The sequence below is a fragment of the Castor canadensis genome, chromosome 11 (assembly GCF_047511655.1).
Source record: "Castor canadensis chromosome 11, mCasCan1.hap1v2, whole genome shotgun sequence".
Lineage (NCBI taxonomy): Eukaryota > Metazoa > Chordata > Mammalia > Rodentia > Castoridae > Castor > Castor canadensis.
In genome coordinates this window covers 78767763-78792512 of record NC_133396.1, presented here as the reverse complement: position 1 = coordinate 78792512, position 24750 = coordinate 78767763, and the positions used below count along the sequence as shown (strand labels likewise).

The 24750-nt window shown below is 39.6% G+C and overlaps 1 protein-coding gene across 1 annotated transcript in view; it reads left to right on the top strand.

Moving 5' to 3' along the window:
- Positions 1–9098: 9098 nt before the first annotated feature.
- The window catches only part of Rnf2 (ring finger protein 2), a 49423-nt gene continuing 33771 nt past the window's right edge, over positions 9099–24750 (top strand). The window contains exon 1 of the mRNA XM_020177076.2: positions 9099–9340. The gene's annotated coding sequence lies outside the window, so the exon portion shown is untranslated. The remainder of the gene's footprint in view (positions 9341–24750) is intronic.

Here is a 24750-nt window from a genome sequence, read left to right as displayed (position 1 = left end):
CAAGTTGTTAGGTTTCAGGCATGAGCCACCAGTGCCCAGCTATTTGCCAATTCTTGAATTAGGCAGTAGTCTGTACCAAAAATGGTTTGGAATGTTCCATTCCACCAGTTGGGCAGGTTATATTTATAGCCAGAGAAAAGAAAGTGACACAGAAAATGTAAGTGAAGTTCAGAGACAACCTAACTGGTTACAGTTTTGTCTATCTCATTTGAACATGGTTTGAACAGTTGGCCACGTGTGACTGATTTAATCTCAGTTACTTTTATGAGTAGGTAACAGACAATTTACACAGCATGTTAAGTTATAGCTCACTATGTATAGAGAAATCCTTAAGTAAAACTTAAAATATGTTCAAAGGTAGCTTTAGGCTAAATGTAGCAAGGTGAGGTTGAGCAGTTCCCCTGCTCAGGGTGAACATGTTTCCCCATGGCTTGATCCAGTCCATAGACTGGCTGCCCCCTTAGGAATAACCCTGTGCATGTCAGGATCATGTACAGCCATTTGATCCTTCCATAATGTCAACCTAAAAGGTTAAGCAGAGGCACAGCAAGAATAAGAACCAAGTTTATTTGAGCCAAAATGAGGATGGTCATCCAGGGATAAAACATCAATTCTAATTGCTAAGAATATATGCTCCCCACATGGTATCTATTATGGTTTGGACATAAGTGTCCCCCAAAGGGCTCATGTATTGAAGGGTTGGTCTCCAATGTAAGCAGTGCTCAGAGGTGGGGCATTGGGAAGTGATTGGAGAATGAGGGCTCTGCTTTAAGAATGGATTAATCCATTGATGCATTCATAATCTGGTGGTATTATTAGAAAGTGATGGAAATGTTAGGAGATGGGGCTGGGTTAGGGGAAATAGGTCACTGGAGGTGTGCCTTTGAAAAGTTGTACATGATCTCCATCCCTTCCTCCTTCTCTTCTACCTGGCCGCAGGTTCCACCGTTGGTTCAAAAACAATGGAGCCAGTCAGCATGACTAAAACCTCTAAATCCCTGAGCCAAAATAAATCCTCTCTTTCTTAAATTCTTGTCTCACACTTTTGGTCACAGTGGTGAAAGTCTGACTAACACAGTGTTTGAGGGGTCTGGTTTTCCAGATTAACAAAAATAACATATAGGAGGTTACAGCAAACAGGTTGTTACAATTGCATTGACTGGCATGAACAGCACAGGACATTGACTGATCATTGGTCACTTATGTTATATATTCCAGGGAAGAACTGCTACAAGCAGGAATAAGGCAATCTCCAAGCTATTAATGACTCTAATGATGTCAGTACATCTAGAAGGAACTAAGATGAAATAGTTAAAGGTTAAATTAGCTGGATTATGAGACTATGGGTTCCCAGAGGGCTGGCCTGTGTCCATTGGACCCAATAGGAGTCTGCAGACCTGCTTTCTTTTATTTATAACTTCAATATTGAGCTGTGCCCTGCATCAGCCCCAACATGTTCTTCCACTCTGCAGCATTTAAAAACAAAAATGCTGCTTCTAATTTAGTTATTCTCAGAATCCATTTTTGGCCAGGCACCAGTGACTCATGCCTAAAATCCTAGTTACCCAGGAAGCCGATATCAGGTGGATCACAGTTTGAAGCCAGCCCAGGCAAATAGTTCTGCGAGACTCTATCTTGAAAACCCTTCACAAAAATAGGGTTGATGGAGTGGCTCAAGGTGAAGGCCCTGAGTTTAGGCATCAGTACTGCAAAAAAAAAAAAAAAAAAATCCATTTTCCTAAAGGCTTATCAGGAAGCTGATGACACCAACCCAGAAAATAAAATAATTTCTTCACAATTTAGTTTCAATAGCTTCAGTTTTGCTCTTCTCCTACCTCAACTGCATTTTGGTCACAAGCCTTAGAGGCTAGTATTATATTAGTCAGACTTTTTGTCACTGTGACCCAAATACCTAACAGGAAAAACTTAAGGGAGGAAAGATTTATTTTGGCTTATGATTTCAGAGGGTTCAGTCCATGGTTATGTGGCCCCATACACGTGGGCAGAGCATCACGATAGCTAGGATTATAGGTGTGAACCACCAGTGTCCTGCTCACATTTTTTTTTTTAAATTTGTGGTACTTGGTTTTGAACTCAGGGCCTCACACTTGCTAGGCAGATACTTTACCACTTGAGCCATGCCACCAGCCCTTTATTGCTTTAGTTATTTTTGGATGGGGCCATGGGGTTTTTACTTAGGGCAGTTCTCAGCAATCCTTCTATCTACACCTCCCACATAGCTTGGGTTACAGCCCTATTTCACTTTTTTCTGATTAGTTTGCATTTCTCACCCATCCAGTGAACCAACACCCTGGAAATTGAATCCATTACTGAATTCCACGGTAACTTCTGCCTTTAGTAACTGATTATAGCATAGCTGCGGATTTAGACCCTGGGTAACCACACGGCCATCCAGAAACCAAAGATTCCTCACCTCTCACCCTTCTATCCTCTTTTGCCTCACACTAGATGCTCCTGTGAGTTTGGACCATTCTAGTAAATTTCACTTTACTGATACAAACTCTGAGAATATAGGGAAACAACAGCAAACTCAGTTTCTCCTACTCTCTCCTACACTCTCAACATGCTTCTGATACCACATGTTTGGGTGGGAGTTTTCCCCATACCCCAAGCAAGCAATTGGTCTGCAGTGGATACTGGCCAGGAGTCCTCTAATTCAACTCAATTGTGACACCAGCTGGAGACAGTGTCAGACGCCACCAGGGCCATCAGATACTTAGTGTCACAAGACTGCTATCAATAACAAGCCTCACACGGTATTTTTACCTGTGCTTGCTAACTGGCTAGAAACCATGGTTTCCAAAACCCATCTTGGGTTTAATTTTCTAGGGTGACTTACAGAACTCAGGGAAGTTTACCAGTTTTGCACACTAGGCAGTTGCTCTTACCACTTGAGCTACTCCACCAGCCTTTTTTTTGTGATGGGTTTTTTCAAGATAGGGCTCTCGAACTATTTGCCTGGGTTTGGCTTTGAACCGCTATCCTCCTTATCTCTGTTTCCTAAGTAGCTAGGATTACAAGTGCCTGACTCCAGGATAATTCTTGATGCTTCGAGATCACCACTTAGGCACAAATCCCATCTCCTGCAGTAAAGATCTTGAAAAGGGGTGGCAGGGGTTGGGAGGGAATCCCCATTAATGTTAATTTGAATGGAATACATATTAAAAAACTAAAAGCTAGTAATTATTAAATCATACTTTAGTTTCTATTTTTAAAATGGACATCACAATATTATCTCCCATTAATATACACTGTAATAAAAAATATTAAAACAAAAACTTTAATATGTTCTTTTGGCTTTTCAAACACATGCTAGTTCATTATTTTAATAAAATACACTAACAGATGTTAGGCAGAATGTAGCCACATCTGGGACATATAAAACACCATTCCAAGTCTCCATGGGAGGGAAATAGCAATATTGATTCATTCTCCTCAAAAATCTTATTCACTAGCCCATTTCATTTAACCTGTTTAATTCCTTTAAGTTGACTAGTTAGAGCATAAGAGTAACACCAATTATTTGGGTTGTCTTGGGAATATCAAAAGGAGCTCCAACACCAAGGGAAGAGCCACTCACAGAAATGCACTATGCTGAAACACAAATAAAACTTCACTGAAGCTTGTGGCTAGCATTATATTTTTTCAGCTGAAGAGGTTATAAATCTTGAGTTGCCTGCTTCCTGAAGCCACCTTGAATTATAGGTCTCTTTAGGCCTTTCTACAATGTTTTTACTTGACTTGGCTCTTTCAGAAAGAGCACAATGCGTCTTTTAAAATGTAGCAAATAAAGATTTTGGTAGAGAATTTTTTTTTTTTCCTTTTTGGTGGCACTGGGTTTGAACCTAGGGCCTCATGGTTGCCAGGCAGGTGCTTTAATCATTTGAGCCACTCTACCAGCCCTGTTAAGTGTTGGGTTTTTTCAAGATAGGGTCTCAAGAACTATTTGCCCGGGCTGGCTTTGAACCATGTTCCTCCTGATCGCTGCCTCTTGAGTAGCTAGGATTACAGATGTGAACCACTGGTACCTAGTGGTAGGGTTACATTTTGACAGTAGTATATTGTTCAACCCCAACCTAGTCCAGTCTTCTAGCCTTTTGTTTTCAATTTTGTTTTGTTCTCTTTAAGGAAGTTTCCTAAGAAAGCAAAAACAAAACCTACTGGTTTCCTGTCAGTGGATCAGGTTCATGGATTGTTATATTTTGCCTTATTTCTAGCTTCTTAAAAATAGACCACCCTGAGAATTGGCATAAATAACAATGTGGACAGGAAGATCTGGATATGTTTGCCTCACTCAGGTACTCATACTTTCTAAGCAGTCATTCTACCACTTGAGCTACTCTTTTAGCCCTTTTTATATGGTGGGTATTTTCAAGATAAAGTCTCAGTAACTATTTGCTCAGGCTGGCTTCAAAACTTGATCCTCCAGATCTCTGCCTCCAGTATAGTTAGGATTACAGGTGTGAGCCACTGGCACCTGGCTCTCACAGACTACTTTCTAGGAAGAGGAAAGATACCTCAGTTGCCGTAAGTGTGTAGCACGGAGTGGTGACACAGGTGTGGAATAATGAAAGACCTCCTGCACTGGGACTCAAATGACCAAGGTTTGAGCCTCAGTTTTGCCACTTCCAAGCTCAATGTTTAGGAGAGTTATTGAACCCAGAAATCACATTCTTTCATCTACAAAGAAGGAATAATACCTTGGAGTACTATTCAGAAGATTTAGTGAAGTTATGGATCTACCAGTAATCTATAAACTATGACACACACATAGCTTAGTAGTAGTATGTGACTAGTCTTCATCTCACACCAGCTGGTGACAGTTAAGATACTTGGTACATACTGAAAAGAAATTCATGCGATACATATACATTAGGCAGTATGACTTTCCATTTAGGAAATAATGCCTAGATAGAGAAACCTCTGAGTTCTCTAAATGCAATCTTGAGAGAAATTTCTACTGTTAAATGATAGTGAGGCAAAATGAGCTCATGTGTACTGTTTTGTTTCATATATACATGGGGATCAAAGAATCCCAGTCTCTCTTTCTCTCTCCCTCTCTCTCTCTCTCTCTCTCTCTCTCTCTTCTCTCTCTCTCTCTCTCTCTCTCTCTCTCTCTCTCTCTCTCTCTCTCTCGGGACTGGGGTTTGAATTCAGGGTTTCAAGTCTGCAAAGCTCTACCACTTGACTTGACCCACACCTCCAGTCCATTTTGCTCTGGTTATTTTGGAGATGAGGTCTTCAGAACTATTTTCCCAGGCTGGGTTTAAACCACAGCCCTCCTGTTCTCAGCCTCTCAAGTAGCTAGGATTACAGGCATGAGCCACCAGCACCTAGTTCCAGTTTTCATTCTCTTAACACACATACCAAGCATCTTCTAAGCACCAAGCACTGTGTTCTAGGTATATGCTGGTGAACAGGATTTCTGTTCTTAAGGAATGTATAGCTTAGTAATATTGATATTCCTGTTCAAAGAACTTAACAAAGTACTTGGCACAGACTAGATACTCAGTAAAAATTTGTTGAGCTGAAGTAATCTAATTTTGTAGCATGACTATTGGTGAAAACAAGTAAAGAGATGAGCTTTGTAATTCCTTAGAGATGCTAGCCAGTTCATTGTGTAACTAACCTAGTACAACTTCTGAAGTCCTAAGGGAAAAGAATCTTTTTGCCTAGAGTTCATCCAGTCATCCACCCATAACATGATCCTTGTATATGTAGTATTAATGTTCTACTTAAAACATCATGCATATCCCTTTCAACTAGTACATTTAACCTGCAGGTGTAGTGTTATTGGAGTGTTTTTTCAGGATTTTTTTTTTTTTTAAGACAGTGTCTTGTTGTGTGGCCCAGGCCACTGAGGATCCTCCTACCTCAGCCTCTGGAGTGCTGGGCCTTTGTGCTTCACTATGCCCAGCTTCAGGGTGCTATTTTTTTTTTTGTGGTATTGGGACTTGAACTCAGGGCCTTCACCTTGAGCCATTCCATGAGCCCTTTTTTGTGAATGGTGTTTTCAAGATAGGGTCTCCCAAACTAGTTCCCTGGGCTGGCTTTGAACTGTGATCCTCCTGATCTCTGCCTCCTGAGTAGCGAGGATTATAGGCGTAAGCTACCAGCACCTGGCGGTGATATTTTTTTATGTGAAGTCAAAACACTAGTTAAAGAGTGTAGTCTCCATATGTCAAATCACTACTGATTCATTGACTAATGGAGTTTACATTGATTAATATACAGATGTTCCTCAATTTATATCAGGTTACGTCCCAATAAACCTATAATAACTTGAAAATATTATAAACTGAAAAGGCATTTATGGAACATCATCAATTAACCTAAAGTCAAAAATTATAAGTCAATCATCATAAGTTGGGGACTATCTGTATTGTATACTTAAAACAAAGGGGACCCAGGTATGCTGGTGCATGTCTGTAATCCCAGCACTTGAGAGGTTCAGTTCAAGGTCAACCTGAGTTACAAAATGACCCTATCCAAAAAAAAAAAAAAAAGAAATTGCAAAGTACACTCTATGACAGTCAACTCAATAAGTAGGTCTTTTTTTTTTTTTTTAATTTTTTGGTGGTAGTGGGCCTTGAACTCAGGACCTCATGCTTGCTAGGCAGGCACTCTACCACTTAAGCTACTCTCCCTGTCTAAGTAGATCATTTTTGAAGGCATAACTTTCCTGAAGTCACCCAAGAGAACCAGTGTTACAGAATAACACTTCTTGGAGTGTTTCTCATACCATTTAGGAACTAACCGGTTGGGTCAAGGTGGTTGACGTTGACCCTTTATCCTCCTGTAGGATTCAGTGGCTTTGCAGATGTGCAGATATAACTAGTTATAACTAGTTCTGGCAATTAAGTGTAATCAGTGAGTGATCTGTTTCCCTTCCAAGTTAAGGTTGTAAAAAGCTCAGTTATTTTTGAGTCACTTTCTTCTGCTATAAAGAATGACTTGCTGTGTTTCAGGTGGTACAGCTAAAAGATGGTGGAGTCTCTGTCATTTGGGTCTTGGAGAGATTGAACAATGAGGGTGATCCACATGAAGCATGAGCAGACAAGAAACTTTTATTGTGTTAATGCATGCAGCTCTGAGCCAGGCGCCAGTGCCTCATACCTATAATCCTAGCTACTCAGGAGGCACAGATCAGGAGGATCATGGTTCAAAGCCAGCCTCCAACAAGTAGTTCATGAGACCCTATCTTGAAAACATACAATACAAAAAAAGGCTGGTGGAGTGGCTCAAGTGGTACAGTGCCTGCTTAGCAAGTGTGAGGCCCTGAGTTCAAACACCATATTGCCCCTCCACCCAGAAAAGCACACAGATTCTTGAGCTGTTTGTTGCTATATCATCATAACCTTTCCTGATTAATAGTCTGGTACCAAGCTTTGGAGTAAGAGATAAAATAGATAAAAGAAATTGCATTAATTTGTCAGCAGTGCCTTTCATATTAAAGGATGTTAGCCTGAGGTCTAGTTTTTTTTAATCACATTTAATCCAAATATCCCAAAAGTTATCCATTTTCCACTAACTCTCCTGTGAATCTTTTTAAAGTGTTATATTTAAACTTTATTCATAAAGTTCCTGTGTTTTCTACAAATGATCACTTTCCTCAACAATTGAGTTGCTTAATATAGATATTCGATTTTCAAAAGCATTTTAACTAGAGCAAAAGTTTCTGAAGTATGAATATCCATCTTTAATTGAATTACACACATAGTCATTAAAGGGACATGCCGTGCCACTGTATTGTTTCTAGAAAGTGGAGGAGCAGAGCATTCATGTTTGTTTTGTTTTTTTATTGACATCTGAGAAAGTTTACATTGACGGGCTTGTAAAGTCAGGGAACTGTCATTCATTTTAAGCTATGAATGAATACTGGGAGAAACTTTTCCAGCCACTGAAAAAGAAAAATTCTTTGTTCTTGTTTACTTTGATGGGAATTAGTAGCATGCATAATATGTCTTTAATATTTTAATGTCTGTCCTCTTTCTTTCCACCTCTCCAACAAACCTGCCAAAGACCAACTCGTATTCTAGCTCCTTGGGGAAATCGTCCCTGAATGCATGAGCTGAAATTGGTATTTTTCTTTACCAAATCCCTATGTAAATTCCTGTGTTGTATTTGGAGTTGCTTACAGAGAATTTTAGAGAGCTCAAGAACTGGAAAGGACCTGAGAATCATTCAATGGTCTCATTGTACAAATGAGGAAAACAAAGTCCAGAGGAGCTATTTAATCTACTCGAGTCACATACTTATTAGAGACTATAAATCAGTTTGCTCAATTCCTAGTGCAGTCCATACTTTTCAGTGGCAAGCGCCTTCCCATTACCGTCTGATACTGTTGGGCTCTTTTTTTTCAAGAGAACATGGTTATCTCACCAACACTATCTCTTGAAATTAGAGAACTCATTTACTTCTTCGTTACTTCTTCAATTTTTAATTTATGCGTTATGAAACACTGAATGAATTCTTGTAGGCTAACTGGTTTTGTTTTAGGTAATGACTACACCTATTTAATCGACACTTTTTACCTCAAGTTCGGAAGATAATACAGCAGTGGAAAGAAGACAGAAAGAAAAATAGCAGCAAGGTAAACAGCATAATCAGAATGCTAACTGACGTCCAACAATACACTTTTAGAGGCGAAGGTCACTTTGCCTGGAATACTTGGAGCTTGCCGGTTTACTCTAGGATGGAAAGTGCGTTTGTTAGACGGGGGATGCTGAGCTCAGGTGAAGTTCTGGAGGTGAAAGCCTAAGGAGGATCTCTGCCGGGTGGGATAAGAGCACCCAGTCAGGGGAGAGAAGCCTGAGCCTAAACCTCAGCGGCCGGCGGGAGAGGCGTAAGGAGCCGGCCGAGGCAGGCATAGAGGGCTCTAAAGAGACTGCGGACCCGCCGTCATCGGGCGTAGCCCGGGGTCTGCGTCGGGCGTCGAGGGGCGCGGGGCGTGGCTACGAGGGGGCGTGGCCGCGAGGCGGGGCGTGCCCACGGATGGGGCGTGGCAGCGCCGGGAGCTCCTGGCCAGCACGCGGCGCGCCCCCTCCCCTGTGCTGGGGCCTCCCGCGCCGTGCACGTCGCCGTCCCGCGCCTCCGCCTCCTCGCTCGCTCGCTCCTTCCCGCCCTCCCCGCAGTGCCGGCCGAGCCGGCTTCCCCTCAGTCTCTCATGAATATTGAGCGGCCCCTGTTGTATTTCCCGAGTTCCATTGCGGAAGCCGAGGCTCGCCATATTGTGCGGCGGCGCCGGCGGCCGCGGCGGCTGTTCCCTGAGTCTTGCTCCGGCCGCGGCCAGCGGAGCCCCGGGCTGGGGCAGGAGCCGGTGAGTCGGGCTGGGGTAAGGGCGGGCGGGGAGGCGAAGGGTGCGGGAGCGACGGGCCGGGACACGCGTCGGCTGGGCCGGGTGCGGACATCAGACTGCGGCCCCGCGGCGGGCGGGGGTGTGTGTGTCGCTTTCGGGCGGCGACGGCCGGGAGGCGGCTTCTCATTGTTCACGTTTCTTGGAGGGGCTTTAGGAGGGAGGGGTGTGAGCTGGTTGTGAGGACTCGGCGGGCGAGGCGTCGGGAGTCCGTGCGTCGGTCCCTCTGTCCTTCTTCCGCGGCCGCCTGGGGCGGGGGCCCAGCCTCTGCCGCGCCGCTCCGGAGGCGGGCTGCGTGGAATGCGGGCTTTTTCTTTGGGCTTCCCCCTCGCAGCCGGAGATGTGTGTCTGCGCCGTGGGGGTTGGGGGTGGGGCAGGGCACTTTGTGCAAATGTCCCTCTTTGCGGAGGGGGCTTCCTGGAAATCGGGGTTCCTACGCCGCAGGCAGAGGGAGATCCCCCCCGGCCCTCGCATTCTTGGAGTGCCGGCTCTGCTCGGGAGTATCTGTTGCTGCTTTCCAGAGCCGCGAGCTTTCCCCCAAGAGTCGTGGGGGAGGGGGCCTGGGTTTCCGGGGATCCTGTGGTTTCTGCGGAGCCCTTGTTACACCGTGTCGCCTGGGAGCCCTCGTCCTGGTGGTGGTGGTCAGGCTCCTTTCCCTCCTCCCAGAGATGCTCTTAGGAAAATCGCAGTTTCAAACTTTGAGGTTCATGCGGATTATTTGCCCACTAAGACCAATTAGAGGTTGATCTCCTTGAAGCCCCTTTGGATGGTGTTTAAGGGGGCTGTCCGAAGTTTTAGAGAATGTGTGTGCCTTTATGTTATAAAATGTTGTGGAAAACGTCGTTTCTTTGAGGTGTCTGAAAAGAGTAGACGTGCGTTCAGCGTTTTAGTGATAGGCTGTTATTTCTTCCAAAAATTAAATTGAGGCATGGTTCCAGTATTTTAAGCTGAGTATTCTATCTAAAAGTAATTGTCAGCATCTGCATTAAATGATTTACTTTTGGAAGTTCCGCGATACCAAGCAAAATATGTAGTGTAATTGGTAGATGATGTGTTTTGAATTAGGTGTAATTGATGAATATTTTAATAATTCAGATTGGTTTAGGTCTTGGTTCTTTTAAAGTGAAATTTGAACCTTTGACTTACAAAGAATTTAAATAGCAGTATGACTCTTGGGATATTGTTTTTTCCATTGAAATTTCTACTTGTTACAATCAACAGGTATCTTAAATCTTGATTGTACATTTAGTTTACTTTTTTAGTCATATAAAGCTCCATTTTCCAGGGATATTATAGCAAATATGGCCCTTCAGTTTTTCTAAGGATTTTAGTGTTTTCCCTCAATTACCCTTGTGAAATCTACGTTTAAGATTAATTATGAAGAATAAAATGGAGAATTTATGAAGGAAAATTGGCTGAGTCAGGCTAGTCCTTTTGAATATCTGAAAAATAAGCTAATGGTCTTCAAATGTGCTGCACAGAAAATCTCAAATTAGAGTAAGGTAAACAATGCAGACATTCAGAAATACTGGGAATTTTGAGTTTTTCTCTGCTAGTGTGGAAAGCTCAGGTAGCCAGCCCCAAGGTTTGAGTGGGGAGTCATATGGACCAGGTCAGCATTGTTTGGAATTTCATTTGTCTATTACTGACCATCAGTTTGATGTGTCATGTTTATGCCTTTAATCTTATATACTCATGATTTGTGTTTACATTATGCAGTCTTGGGAATAAAGGTGATATATGCTTAATGAATAATATATAACCAGATGTTTCAGTGACAGTTTAATTTCTATGCATTAGCAAAGAAGTATAATTCCTTCCAGCAAGAGAAATAAGTTAATATTAAAATACACTTTATTAAAATTATGAATGACTTAAAGGACCTCATAGTTCTGAAATGATTCATTTATTGAATTCTGGAGAAAAAAATGTCACAGTTTTTCAGTATTACAGTATTTGCAGTTTTTAAAAAAGGAAAATACTTGTGAGATTACATGCACTCTGTACACATACGATTGATTTTTAATTACTGTTGCTTATTACATATCCTGTGGAAGATAAACATTGTCATCAGACAGCTATTTCTTTTATGTGTCTGAAATCTTAGCTAGCCTAGCATAGTAATGTATTGACATTAATTTGCACTTGACTGAGTAGGTATGGGTTGGGGTACATATGTGCAGTAACACCCAGTTAATTCCCTAAAGGTCTAGGTAACCTCTCTGTTCCCCACTATTCTCTTTTTCTTTTCTTTTTTGGCCTTACCCCCTAGGCATGTGCCCTACCCCTTGAGCCACTACTCTACCCTTTCTACCTATTGTGTCTACTAGTATTTTTTTGTTGTGGAGAGTACAGTTTAATTGATTTTACATAGATATTCTGTCTGTGTTTATGAGATCCTTGCTATTTAGGTAGAAACTGGCTTTACTTGTGCATAGGTGGAAGCTGGGTGATGAGTCCCCCTGACTGGAGGTGATCAAGTTTTATGCTGTGTGGAGGAACTCCACTAGAATCTGCCATGTTCTCAATTCTTTTTGCCTTTTGGGTGTTTGAAACTGAAGTAGACTAGCGTGACTGTGCTTAGTACTATGTCCTGTTGGATGCTCAGCATCTATATATGTCATCAGAAATTCTGAGAAAGCCTGGTGCTGGTGGCCATGCCTGTAATCCTGCCTACTCAGGAGGATCAAGGTTGGAAGCCAGTCCTGGACAAATAGTTCTGTCTTGAAAAAACCATCACAAAAATTGGCTGGCAGAGTGGCTCAAGTGATATAGTGCCTGCTTAGCAAGCATGAAGCCCTGAGTTCAAACCTCAGTGCCACCAAAAAAAAAAAAAAATCTGAGAAAGATTCCTTTTGTTTAAATTTGCCTTTTCCCATTTCATTTTGGGAATGAATTAACGTGTTTGCTACTTCTACATGACTGCCATTTGTTATAATTTTAAAATGTTAGTTTATCTGTATTAAATAAAATAGTGAAAAATTATTTAAAAAATTAGCCTCAGGATAAATTGTCTATTGAGGGTGCACTGTTAAGTGAAGTAACAGGCCAAGCTAACGTCTAAGCATTTTCATCAGATGTTGCTTATGGGCTTTCTTGCATGGAGATTCCAACCCCCTGTGTTTTACAGTGAAGTTATAGTTTATAAAGAAAGACCTTACATTTGAAAGTCAATATCATACGTATTAAAAACTATGGTTGGAGCTGGGAGTGTAGCTCAGTGCCCAGTGGTGGGGTTTGTGCTTAGCATGTGTGAGGCCCTGGATTCATTCTCCAGCACTGAAAAAAATTTACTCTGGAAAATAGCTCAGGAAGGCAAAACAACATACTGCTAAGTTTCAGCTCAGTTTTAGTGTTGGAAAAGATTGCCATTTCTTTCCTTGAATACTAGGTGAAATAGTTAGGGATCATGTTGAACAACAGAAAAAAAGAAAAAGGGCTTTAAACATAAGAATCACATTCAGCATAGTCTCAAGCCACTCATGGGGACTGAGAACACTGGGGAATAGATCAACTCTACTATGTCACATTATCTTTAGGATATGTACTGTAGTAAAAAGATATGACTAGATATGCACGGACTAGCCTGCACTATTTAAATTATTTCTCATTTTCTGTTTTTCCAAAGCTGAGTAGTTTAAATCACAAAAGTTAAGTGGTTTTTGTGCTTTCACTTAACAGAAGCAAATTTAGAGAGTTTCAAGTTAACCTTTATAAAATGGTTTTTATCTATAAAATAACTCCAAATTTTGTTTCCCCTTTATTGAACCAGTAAGATGTCTTAGAGGACAGCAATTAGAATCACAGTGTTTAGCAATGTCTTAGGCTCCAGTAGAGAAAAGAGAAACATCAATAAGAATAATAAAGAGGATTTAATATGGGGAGTTGATTAGATGGATGTAAAAGCAAAAAGGAAGCATTACAGAAGTAAAAACTTGAGAGCTCAGAGAAGAGGTTCCAGGGATCTGGTGCTGGACTTTGCCCAAGTCAGCATTGTTCCACTGCCAGGGCCATGACTGCAGTTTATCCTAACAAGAACTGAGCTGAAGAAATCTATTTTCTGTTTCCAGTCTCCATTTAGAACCTCTATTGGCAAAACCTAATGGCAAAGGACGTGTGAAATACAGTTGCACAGTCTCAGGTGTACCACCATAGATCAGAGTTTAGAAGTGTGATTTTAGAGTTGAGAAACAATGAATAAATGACCTGAACAAAAAGTAATGTTAAAGTATAATAATTTAAATAGGAAACCCTGCCCTTGCCTTCCAGAAAATATCTATTTTCTGTGTGCCAGGCCCTTTTGCCTAGGGATAAGGAATAGAGGAGTGTATCAAATAAGGTTTCTGTCCTTAAGGGATTTAGTCTAAGTAGGCATGACAGATAAACTACTCTACAGTGTATTAAATATAATAACAGGTGAGTGATGTGTTTTGTGAGCCCAAAGGACATAGCAACCAACTTACTTCTTCCTAGTTAAACTTAGTGACTAGTACTATTTTTATTCTTATAGCCTGATCAAATCCAACTTTATTCTTTCTGACTGCTGTGCTCAGCCCAGTTCCTCTGAAAACACTTTTCTGAGATCCCTCCATTTTGTCAGTCATAATTATTTCTGTATGCTTTATTCATCTAACTTATAAAGACCATTTTCTCTGTATTTTTAGCTTAGCCTAGTGCTGTTTACAAATATATTGAGAAATTTATTTTGCAGTGGATTATGGGAATAAAATATTATAGACATTGTTTCCTTCCTTGATGGTCATTAGAAAATAGTTTGGGTGATACTGTTTGATTTTATGGATGTGAGAATTCACATCAGTCAATTTAAACTGTATAACACCAGTAAGTGATCTAAAAAAGGGTCTTTGGATTTCTGATATGCTATGTTCCAGAGCCAGTAATTTTGGTAGAGATTCCTTTTAATGGCTAAATAAAACCATCTCTTTATTTTAGTTATTTCTGAGGAAGAGAGAGATCGAAATCCTGCATTTCATTTTTCTAAAAATGTATCTTCTTTGACATTGTTTTCTTTAAATTGTCCACTTTTTTTTTTTTTTTCTTTTTGGGTGATACTGGGGATTGAACCCAGGGCCTTGTACATGGTAGGCACACACCAAACCACTGTGCTACATCCGCAGCCCTCTCATTTCTTTATTGATTACCACTACCTCTGTTAGCTATTGTGAAATGTGCAAAATCTACAGGACTTAATTATTACTTTGTTTTAGAAGAGTACTCTACTTGTTTCCCCCACTATGCACATACCATGCTGACTTAATTTGAAACCACCTAATTCTTCACTTTTTAAAAAGATGTATGCCTCCATGCCTGTAGTTACATTGAACCTCACTATTTACACTATTACTATAGAGTCTAATTCAGTCTGTGACAGCTGTCTTGGAACCCAGCCAAAATGTTTTATAGACGTCTTTAGTATATGCAGAAGGGATAGTGTTGTTCACAGTAGAAGGAGCTTTGGAACTGAAGGCAGAAGACTTATTTCTAGGTCTAGTTCCATTAGCAAGATTCTTGAGCTTTTATTTTCTTGTGTGTGTGCAAACGACTCTCATTGATCTTAAGGTTATTTGTAGTGTGTGTGTGTGTGTGTGTGTGTGTACACCATTCTCATTGACCTTAAGGTTATTTGTAAAGACATTAAGAGGTAACGTAGGTAAAGAGTTTCTTTGAAACAGCAAAGCACATTGTACATAAATATAAAGCAGCATATGTGAAGAAATAAAAGGAGATACATTTATTCTTGGCTTGGATCTTGGTTGTGGTTTTGTGTCTACTTTAGAGTTTTTGAATTACATATTTAAAAGAAAGTTGTTAGGCTGGAAATGGGGTGTGGGAGATGTTATGGATGTTTTTTAACCTTAGTTTTTTTGTGGTACTAGGGTTTGAACTCAGGGCCTACATCTTGAGCTACTCCACCAGTCCTTTTTTGTGATTGTTTTTTTTTGAGATAGGGTTTTGGGAACTATTTGTCAGGGGTGGCTTCAAATGGTGGTCCTTCTGATCTCTGCCTCCTGAGTAGTTAGGATTACAGGTGTGAGCCACTGGCACCTTGCTAACCTTACTTTTCTTTTAAAAGTTGGCATGACTCGTTAGTTTTTTTTCTCCACAGGGTTATTCTCCAGCTCCCTTCCCTGCCCCGCCCCCCCCCCCCCCCAGTAGTGGAGTTTGAATTAAGGGCTTCAAGCTTGCTAGGCAGGTGCTCTTGTGGCTTGAGCCACTCCACCAGTCATCCACAGAGTTGTTGCTTATATCTTGAGATAATATTCCAAATTTTTGTTACATTTTTAGGTACAAAACTACCACTTTGCAGGTTGCTTAGCAAGATTGAAAATTATATGCGTTGTTCATGGTTTTTTTGCTTTGTTTTGAAGTACTGGGATTTGAACTCAGGGCCTCATACTTGCTAGGCATGTGCTCTACCACTTGAGCCATTCTGTTAACCCTTTTTGCTTCTGGTTGTTTTAGTTTTCTTCATGCCCCAGCTAGCTGGAATGGCAAGGTATATGCCACTGCCCTTTAGGTATTGGTTGAAATGGGGTTCTCATGAAGTTTAAGAGGTAGAAAAAAATCATTCTTTTAGTACTCAGTTGCTTTTACGTGTTGATGTACTGCCTTTTGGAAATAAATTTTTCCCCCTAGTGCTGGGGATTGAACCACTGCCTCGCACATGGTAAACAAGCACTCTTCTCCTGAGCTGTACCCCCATCTCCTGGAAACACTGAATTTTAAATTTTGGTTTGGTTGTGTTTAAAGTGTACTTTTAACTGTAGACCTAATTTACTTGTGTTTAAAAATCTGAATTAAAAGATACTAAACATTTGTTGTGCCATAGCCATTCTGGTATATTTTTAATGAATGCATAATATTGCAGGTATATGTGCCATAGTGTATATAACCATTTCTTAGTGGTTGGATCCTTTGAGGTTTGTATTTGTGTTGGTGGTAGGGAGTCTAATATTCATTGTGGCAGTTTGGTGGAAGCCATACATGTTGTCTCTGTAAGCCTGTCTGTCCAAGAATGAATCTGTAACTCTCTTGATGGCAATAGCTTGCTGTGCAGGATAGCTGAAGAAAACTAAGAAGGAATCAGGGAAGATAATTTATTTCTCCATTTAATCCTGGGAATTCTTCAGTTCATGGATCTCTGTGGATCCACAAATACTGTGAAATTTGTGTTGCGTGTGCTTTTTTGTGTCCTTTTTTTCCTCTTAATAGGTGAGAGTTCCTCACTTTCATCAGATACTGAAGGAGGCGAGTGGACTCAGAAAAATTAAGAGCCATCGACTTACCAGGAATTTGTTAAAAACTAGAGGTAGGGGCTAGGAATGTAGCTCAGTGGTAGAGCATGCTTACCTAGCATGTGTAAGGTCATTGGCTCAGTCACCAGCATGGGCATGTGTGGGGGCGTGGTGAAAAAAGTGGAGGTAGAGGGATGGATTTTGCTACTTTAGTTACTGAAGTTTTTCTTTCTTTTTGTGCGGTACTGGGGTTTGAACTCAGGTCTCTTACTTGCTAGGTAGGCACTCTTACCGATTGAGCCACTAGGCCAGCTCAGGGTTTTTTCTTTTTAAACATTGCTTGAAGAACTCACTTCAAGATTATAAAAGCCTTGCTTGGTGAGGTGGCCATGCCTGTAATCTCAGCACTCAAGAGGTTGAGGCAAGAGGGTCTTCAGTTCAAGGCCAGCTTGGTGTACATATCAGGGCCTTGTCTGAAAAATCCAAAAGTAACAAAATACTTAAAAGCCTGGGCTAGAGAGAGAGAGGGTGGGGGGAGATTGTAAAAGTCTTAATTGTGAGTAAGTCCAGGGCCCTGGACTGAGTCAATAGTTAAAAGAAGACTTCTTTAGGTAAGCAGAGATGGGAACAGCCATGGAAGAGACTTATTTATTTATTTATTTATTTATTTTTAAATGTTACTGGCAGATGAGAACCAGTGTAAAGGAGTATGCCTTTTCAGAGGGACGCACAATTAAATTGAATTAAAGACCCAAAACTGGGAGGTTCTGATCAAGTTAAGAAAGCCCCTAAAATAACACAGAAGCCAAAAACTAAGAACCCCAACTGTAGTCTGACACCAAGGATATTAATTGAGAGGAAAATCTACCTAGCTTATTGTTTCACATATTGATGCAGTCAAAGCCAATGGATGTGGAGAAGTGTGGGATTAGCTGTTCTCTCTAAGACAAGTGAAAAAATGACTTGGAAGCTGTTTGGGTAAATTTTAATGTGCAACATGATTTGATTTGCTTTGAAAAGATTGAAGGAAACAGCTGGTTGTGGTTGGTTGAAGTATTCAAATTGAAAGAAGTTGCTAAGGGTAGAATATTTTAGCTCAGGAGAATGAGGCTATCTTTAGACACTGTTGCCAAGAACATAAGTTTTGTTCTACATGGTATTACAAGTATTCCTTTTTGGGGCAGGGGGTGGCGGTGGCACTGGGGTTTGAACTCGGCCTCATGGTTGCTAGGCAGGCACTTACCACTTGAGCCACTCTTCCAGTCCCTAGGAGTTAAAGAGTGTTCTTGAGGCTACTTAATATAAAGTCATAGATTTGTACGTCAGGAAACTGGATCTTTAGCTTTAGTGACTAGCCTTAACTCACCCTAGAATTTGGGAGCAGAGCTTTCTTTCTTTCTTTTTTATCATTAGAGTGTATTTTGTAGAAAATTTCTGGCTACACCTGTTTCAGTGATGGATATTCCTACTATCAAGTTGTCTCCATCTAGTGGCAGAAATATTTTATAAGTCTGAGTACAAAATAGAAAACTACTAGGGAGAACTTAGCTGCTTTTGAGAAGAGGCAGCTAATCTGGTGATAGTTGTGTTGCTTTTGCAAAGGAAATCCTGGAGACTGTGCCTAGTGCGCTCATGTTTCATGACCTTATCAAGGAGTTTGCATACTCTGTATATGTGAACTAGGTGTTTATTGTCAACAGTGTAGGAAAATATGATATGTTGAGTGTTTCACTGCTCTCACATAGTCAGACATGTATAATGTAAGCATAAAATGTATGTGATCACATATATTTTTTTCTCATTTCTCATCTTTGTTACTAGGTTAAAGATAGCTTTGCTAACTTATCAGTGGAGAAAAGAGAACAGAACAATAAATGATGCAGGGACAACTTTTCAGTTACATGGAGTAGAAAAGCTATCTACTAATCTCTTATATGTAAAAAATGAAACTGAAAATATGAGAAAATATAGTTGGATGTTTTATAATTTTATGTATGGATTTTTCCCTAGAAGACAATAGAGGAAAATATAAATATGCTAAAATGTATAAAAAATAAAATGTATGTCAAGTCAAAGACAGAAGACAAAGTATAACAAACTGAGCAGATGTATTGAACACTTGGCAGGCAAAATTCAATTTCCATGAGAGGAGTTTTTAATAAATTAACTTTTTATAAAAGAAACTAATAGGGGCTCAAGTGGTAGAGTGCCTGCCTGCCTAGCAAGCATGAGGCCCTGAGTTTACCACCAAACAAAACCAAAAACAACCCCAAAGCTAATAGTAATTGACAGAAAATAATGGCCAGTAAAGCTGTGAAAATATACTCTGCTCAGGATTGGGACTTGTAAATTAATAATATTAATAATGAAATATAATTTCCTCTTGTCGGATGGTGTATGCTCTTTAAAGAATGTTGCCAATTCCTGAATGGTGGAAATGTAAATTGGTATAGCTTCAAGCTTGCTAAGTAAAGACTACCACTTGAACCCTTTCTGCTTTAGTTATTTTCAGATAGGGTCTCTGAAGCTGTCTCCTGACTAGCTAGAATGACAGGCATGTTCCTCCAGGCCCACTTGTTTTTGAGATAGGGTCTCAATAACTTTTTTCCAGGCTGTCCTAGAACCTCAGTTCCCCTATCTTCACCTCCTAAGTAGTTGAAGTTACAGGCATGAGCCACCACACCTGGCCCTGCCAATAATAACTTCTTAATGTCAAAGTTAATGTCAGCAAAACATACACTAAACCAGTGAGTGAGTAAATTCTGAGCCACATCTTTATTGGGGGAAGTTTTCAGGAACTTCAGTAGCACTTGAAAATGTCAGGTGTTTCATAGGTCACTAAAACGCTTTTTTTTTTTTTTTAAATTATTATTATACTGGGGGTACATTGCGACATTTACAAAAATTCTTACACTATATCATAGTTGAATTCACCCCCTCCATCATTCTCCTTTATCTCTCTTCCCTCCCCACTCCTGGAATGGTTTCAACAGGTCTCATTTTTTCCACTTTCATACATGAGTAAATAATATTTCCACCATATTCATCCTCATACTCTTTCCTTATATTCCTGCCTCCCCCACACACACTGGTGCCAACCTGTAGACGGGACCTGTTTTACCTTTCTGTTCTCTGTTTTTGAAAAAAGACATGCTTCATTGTGATTTCCATGTATATATTTATTATAATCCAAATTGATTCATCCTAAAACACTCATTTTTTTATAGAACAGTGATTCATAATCTTGGCTGCCCATAAGAACTGATTGGCTAGCTTTCAGACCATACTGGGGCTTTGGAGATGCTAATTCTGTTGGTATGGAGTGTGACTGGTATTAGCTTTCTAGATGTTTGAGAACTAGTCTATAGAGGAAGACTGGTTTTTCTGGGGGTGCCTTTAATTGTCTTTTGGCAGAAGATGAGAGTTCATTGGGTAAATAAAATGAAGTTAACACTTTTCCTCACTTTCTCCATTCTGTCAGTGGCTTTTTCCTGATAATTGGGGCTTACCTGTTGTATTAGTTTTCTGTTGCTGTTGTAATAAATAACTGTAATTTAGTGACTGTGAAATTCCAAAAATATATTACCTTATATTTCTGGCAGTTAGAAATTCAGTGAGTCTTAACGAGATTGAAATTAGGTTTTGTAAAGTCTGAGTTCCTTACAGAGGCTTTAGGGAAGATTTATTTCCTTTCCTTTTCTAGTTTTTAGAGGCTTCCTGAATCTTCTGGCTCTTTTCTGTCTTTAAGCCAGCTGCCTTGGGGCTTCTAATTTCTCTCTTTGAGCACCACCTCTCTCTGTTACCATATCTCCTTTTCTGACTCTGCTTCTGTCATTGCGTTGCCTTTTCTGATTCACAAAGACCCTTTTAATTAATTGCACTGGGATAAGTCTGGATAATCCAGAATTATCTTCCCATGTCAAGATTCTTTTTTTTTTTTTTGGTGGTACTGGGGTTTGAACTCAGGGCCTCAAGCTTGCTAGGCAGGCGCTCTACCACTTGAGCCATGCCCTCTGCCTTTTTTGTTGTTGTAATTGTGTTTTGGATAGAGTCTCATGTTTTTGCTTGGAACTGGCCTGATCTTCCTACCTATTTCTCCTGAGTAGCTGGGATTACAGGTATGTGCCACCATTTTTTGGCCTCAAATTGTCAGTCACATTGGCAAAGTACCTTTTGGCAGGCAAAGTGACATTCACAGATTTTGAGAATTAGGACATGGGTACTTCTAGGGGCCATTATTCAGTCCACCTTAGTTGACGACTTAATTCAGGAAGCGATTTAAAATTTACAAATAGCTGGGTGCAGAGGCTTACGCCTGTATTCCCAACTACTTAGGAGGTGGAGGTAGTAGGGTCATAGGTAGAAGACAGCCTGGGCAGAAAGTTAGTGAGACTCTTAAAAGAACAAGCAGAGTATGTGGTGCATGCCTGGAATCCCAGCTATTTGGGAGGTGGAGGTAGGAGGATCATGGTCTGAGGCTGGCTCAGGCAAAAAGCATAAGACTCTATCTGAAAAATATCTAAACCAAAAAGGGATAGAGATATGGCTTACATGGTAGAGCACTTAAAACTTAAGTGCTTAAACTAAGTACAAGGTCACCAGTGCCACCAAAATAAGTACATAAAGTTTAGATCCACAACACAGCAACTGGAAGACTTTTTAACACAAAACAAAAAAGTGAGTAGCTCAAGTAGTAGAGCACCTACCTAGCAAATGTGAAGCTCTGAGTTTAACCCCAGTACTGCCAGAAAACAAACAAAATCCCATCAGTATCACCAATATAAATAAAAAAAATATAAAATGGAATAATTTACTGTATCTTAGGTGGATACAGTATACTATAATTATTAACTGTAAGTCACCCCATTGTGCAATAAAGCATCAGAATTTAGAGCCAGGTATGGAGGTACACAACTGTAATCCCAGCATTTAGGAGGCTAAGGCAGGAGGATGTAGAGTTTGAGGTCAGCCTGGACTACATATCCAGATGCTGTCTCAAAGACAAACAATCCTACCAACATAAAACCACACTAGAACTTACTCCTCCAAACTGTAGCATTGTAGCAAGGCAAATTAGCTTTTATTTGGTAAGTTTGATTAATATTTATTACTCCTTGGAAAAATTGCAATTTCTCCTTTATTGTTAGGAATGTAGGCTGGGTAGAATAGATTGACTTGCCTTGTTTTTATTACAACAGCTTTAGAGGAGATGAAATAGTGATGGGAGAAGTATGATAGGAGGCATAGGTCACACCAAATTATCTAGATCTGCATTTTAAGTGAAAATGTTAAAAATATTTAAAAATTTTAATTTCCCTGTAACAATAACTTAAATATAGAGTGCCTAGAAAACATTAAATTTATTATAAGTACTTAAATACTTAACTAAGATTGGATAATAAAAATTTGGAAAATTACCTTTCATTGTCTCTTCTCTGTGTTCCACAATGTGGAGAAGATCCAGAATCCAATTAGGAATTGCTTATATTACCTTTTTTAAATAAAGAAACTATTCGCTTCCAAAAGTGATTGAGATGATTATTCCAGATGTTTTGTACAATGGCAGGTTTTTCAATAAAGTAATAAAAGAACACCTTCTTTGTGTCTTAAGAAATTTACAAAAATTAGTGTCATCCTCACAGATGTAGTTTAAGATTAAGATGCTAAAAGTAGTTTTTATGAAGTGATACTGCAGGCAGTGTTATTATGGCAGTTGGATTGCTTACTCACAATTTATTATTGCCCCCTGGTTTCCCTAGTCTTGAGTACATTTCTAAAACCTAACACCTGTATGTTGTAAAAAAGCAACATTTTAATTAAGGAAATTATTTGCGTACATGTTAGATAATACAGTGCAAGAGGTAAAGAAAAAAATTTGAAGATTGGGAGAATTAATTTGAAGTGATCTTTATTTTACTCTGTTCAGAAGGGACATTAACCATGGAAGACAAAAAATCAATACCTTATTAGAAATAGAGAAACTTATTAGTCTCTTTGTTTCACAGTGCTCAGGGAAGCATATCTCAAACTAATGAAAAATGCCATGTAGGAAAATGGGGTAATCTAAGTATTGTAAAAGTGATTATATTTTCTGGTAATCTATTTCACAGTGTAAAAACAAATCAAGGAAACTAATCATTTACCAAATGAAGACTTAAGTATTGTCTGTGGGGAATTGGTTATATTCATTGATGTGATATAGTTTCCCTTATCTTTGGCAAGTGTGGTAGGCTGAAAACTGGCCCGTGAAAGATATCCACATTATAATCCCTGAACCTGTAAATGTATCTTTACTTGGAAAAAGGGTCTTTGCATATGTAATTAAATTAATGATTTTGAAACAAGATTATCCTAGATTAGCCAGTAGGCCCTGAATGTTAGCACAGGGAGAGTGCAGCCACAAAAAAGGAGTTGAAGAGACCATAGAAGCAGTATTGGAGTGATGTAGACATATGCTAACAAATGCATTTACCTAAACTGAAAGAGGCCAGGAGTAGATTCTGCTGTAGAACCTCTGGAGGAAGTGCAGCCCTGTCAGCACCTCAGTTTGGGCCTGTGGATAACTGAATTGAACTTCTGGCCTCCAGAACTGTGAGAGAATGAATTATACTGTTTTAAAGCACCAAATTTGTAGTAGGTTGCAGCAGCTATAAAGAACTAACATAGTAATCATTCTTTGAGTTGTGATCGGACAGTTCTAAATAACTCCATTTATCTAATTTTTTTTTCCTTTTTGGGGGGAGGATATGATTTATTTATTTCAGATGCTATGAATAGACTAGGCAGTTTTTATGATTAAAGCAGCTGGTAAACAGTTTTACATACAGCACTCACAAGAACTTAGCTCAAAATAAGTTAATTTTAAAGTTTTTTTTTTTTTTGACACTCCTAAATTTTTATGACAGTGCCATCTCTTTTGCTGGCACATCTGCTATTTAATATTAATTTCTCTTTTACCTATACTATAGAAATATTTGCTTGAGGTTCTTATCTAAGAATTGAGTTATGAGTTCACTGTGACCCAGCATGTGTCAGGGTCTCACTTGAGACTGGTTTGCTGAGAGTCTGACCAAATAATAAAGGCCACATGGGTTCTTTGTGTTTTAGTGCTACATCCTCAGTTATCAGGCATCTGTGTACCTAGCCTATATTACCTTCATCTCCTCAAAGATTGTATGTTTTAGGAAGAATCAAAAAATCAAATGAATATGAGCTAGAAATGTCTCTGATACATTTATTTCCCCCTTATGCTTCTAGGAGCTACATTTAGTATTTAACCATATTGCTAACACTAGATAACTAACCAATATGTTCTTTCTGACAGTTTTTTTGTCATAGAATAAGTAGTCTTGAGTGAGCCTAATCATTCACTTTTTTTTTCAATCATATGAGGCACATAAAGATTCTAGTACATTCAGTGTTTTATTCTCAAAAGTAACTTTCTCTTTTTGAAAGAGAATTGATGTAAAATTTTGATAAGTTATAAAGGGGCTTAATAATTTTTTCCTAGTCTTATAAATTAGAGGGCTAAGAAATAAGTATGCTTTTTTAAATTGAAATAAAAGATATGATATGCTCTTCCTTTCCTGGAATGTGCCTCTGTATATGAACATCTCATTTAACTTTGCTAATGACTCAAAATTTTTTTAATCATTTCACATTTTTTTTAAAGCCTTCAGAGGTTGAAAAATTTCTCTGTGACAGCCATAGCTTGTAACTGCCAGAGCTGGAACGTAAACCCAGTTAGATTACTTACTATGTTTTTTGTTTTCCTAGAATGAGTTCTCTGTCCTTACTCTTGAGGAATTTATGGTTTTGGAATTTATGGTTTTGTTGACCTGTTTTTCCTTGGCAAAAAATGTATGCCTCAGTTAGATTTGAGAGTTTTGGGTTCTGAAAGAATTGAGTGGGAACTTGCATTTTCAGGCATGTCCCCTCTTCCCCCACAGATCCTGTTCTTTGACTACTGTAACCTGTTAGGAAAAACACCGCTCACAAAGAAAGCTCATGAGAAAAGTCTCACGTCCAAGAGCAAAGTTTAATGGCAGGCATGAGCTGCCTAACTGACTGGAGAAAGATGGCTCAAGGGCCGACTCTGGGCCAGGCATGACGTTTTAT